Genomic DNA, 2427 nt, shown 5'->3' with positions numbered 1-2427 from the left:
TTGAACATTGTGTGTTTGTGCGAGCGTACCCTCTAGAAAAATCTAGGAGGTCCCGAAACTTTTCCAGCACCCTCCAAAAAAATTCCGAACGCATTCTAAAACTTTTTCAGCTTGGTGGTTTATTCCAAAAAATTGTTCGGTTTCTCCAAAACATTTTTGGTTTTCTGTCCGAAAAATTTCCAGTTTCTCCGAAAATTTCCGGTGACTTTAATTCTCCCAGGCTCCTAACCTAGTACTCAGCAAATGGGTACCCTTACGTGTGACCTTGTATGTTCGATGGGGCATAGACATGACCGGAACATCTTTCAATCAAGGATCAATTGCAGAACCGTGGACACTGATACATCTCCAACGTATCTATAATTTTTGATTGATGAATGCTACCTCGTCCATTCCACAATGTAGTGCATATAGATTTTTTTTAAAAAGTCAAACTTCTCAAACTTTGACCAAGTTTGTATAGAAAAACATATACAACTGAAATACCAAATCCATATCATTAGATACATCACAAGACGTACCTTCATATTGTATATATTTGGTATTGTAGATATAAATAGTTTTCTTTATAAACTTGGTAAAATTTTATAAAATTTGAATTTTCAGAAAATCTATATGCACTATATTATGGTACACAGGGAGTATTATATTATCACTTTTGTAGGTTTTATACCATTTTATATTAATTTTCTGGACTAACTTATCAATTTAGTGCCCACTATCAGTTCCTGTTTTTTAGCTCGTTTTTGGTTTCGTGGAAAACCCATATTTAGGAAGGTCCAAATGTGATGCCAATTTTTGACGATTTTTTTGGAGTATGAAGGACCCTAAAACCTTCGGGAGACCACGTCAAGACCCACCAGTCAATCACAAGGGCAGGTGGCGCGGCCGGGGGTGGCTACACCACCTAGGCTTGTGGGCTCCCTGCTACTCCGTTTGGCCTAATTCCTCCGCCTATAAATTCCGCAATTCCTGAAACCCTCAGAAGCGAACCCAAGAGAATTTTATCGCTGCCGGAAGCCTCTATTTGAAGCGATCACATCTGGACCCCTGTTCCGGTGCTCTGCCGGAGGGGGAAGCCACCACGGGAGGCCTCTTCATCAACCTTGCTGCCTCCGCATATTAAAAAAATCTTGCTGCCTCCGTGGTGATGTGTGAGTAATCCCTTTAGGACCTACAGGTCTATAGTAGTAGCTAGACGACTTCTCCTCCCTCTCCTTCGGATCTTCAATACAATAATCTCCTCTGAGATCAATCCGATGTAATTCTTGTGGTGTGTTTGTTGGGATCCGATGATTTGTAGATTTATGATCAGATTGTTCATTGAATATAATTTATTTTTTTTGAAGTCTCTTTGCTGTATGATTGAGTAACTATGTATGCTTTCTAGGTTATTTGTCTTCTCTGGCTAAGATATATGGGTAATTCTTCGGAGGGGGTGGTGCATAACAGTAGCTTCAATGTTATGGTGATCTGCTTCCCAGTGATAGGAGAAGCCACGTGATGTGTTGTTGCTACTCAGGATTAAACGACAAAGATTGATCTTATTGCTAGGTTTTTTCCGTGAATATGCAAAGCATGCGTATCATTCCTTGATAGAAGAAGAAGAGTGAATACAGGGTATGAACAACACATGCACATACGACATGGTGTTCGGAGCAGAGGGACATGGGGTGTTCAGCCCAAAGAAAGGAAAAGAACAACACAACAAAACTCTCCTAGCCCTGAGAAGCAACTCGAACACAGTGAAGACAACCAGCATCCAACTCCACCGCCGGGGATGTCGTGAGTGAGCAAGACGACGCCATCAAGAAGGGGAACAACGTCAAGACACCGTCGTCATCCGATCCAGGAGCCTAGACCTAGGGTCTCCCCTGATGCTCGAAGAGGGGCTAAGACGGAGACCATAACGGCGCCTCCAAGAAGGGGACGACACCCGCGGGTGCCGCCGCTACCAGCACCAGCAAGACGAGCAGGGATTTCGCCGTGGTCTTTGTCTGAGCAATCCCAAGCCACCGGGGCGGAGAGAGGGAAGTCGAAACACATGCCGAAGTCGCCAATCAAAGGGAGGGCGCAACGCCCATCGGCAAAGCCGGTATCGGACGTCACCGGGAGAGCGATCTACAAATTCGGCAGGAGCAAGAGCGACACGAAGAGTTGACCTGGGTTGGGCGACCAGACGGAGGGGAATTCGGCGGCGAAGGCAAAGGGGATGCGACAGTGGCCGGCAACGCAGATCCGGTCCACCGAGACCCCGGCAAGCCCAAGAAGCTGGAAGAGGAACGCAGCTCCCGGAGCATGTCGGGTCCAAAGCCGTGCCAGCGTGGACCCCGGCGAGCCAGGAACACAGGAAGGGGACGCAGGTTCATGGCTTCCAAGGAAGCGAGGACACACTCGCGAGGGGGGAGAGGGCCGCCATGGAGAACA

This window comes from Triticum dicoccoides, chromosome 5B, assembly GCF_002162155.2.
Source record: "Triticum dicoccoides isolate Atlit2015 ecotype Zavitan chromosome 5B, WEW_v2.0, whole genome shotgun sequence".
Classification (NCBI taxonomy): domain Eukaryota; kingdom Viridiplantae; phylum Streptophyta; class Magnoliopsida; order Poales; family Poaceae; genus Triticum; species Triticum dicoccoides.
The sequence above is the reverse complement of the archived record's forward strand: the minus strand, read 5'-3'. Positions refer to the sequence as shown.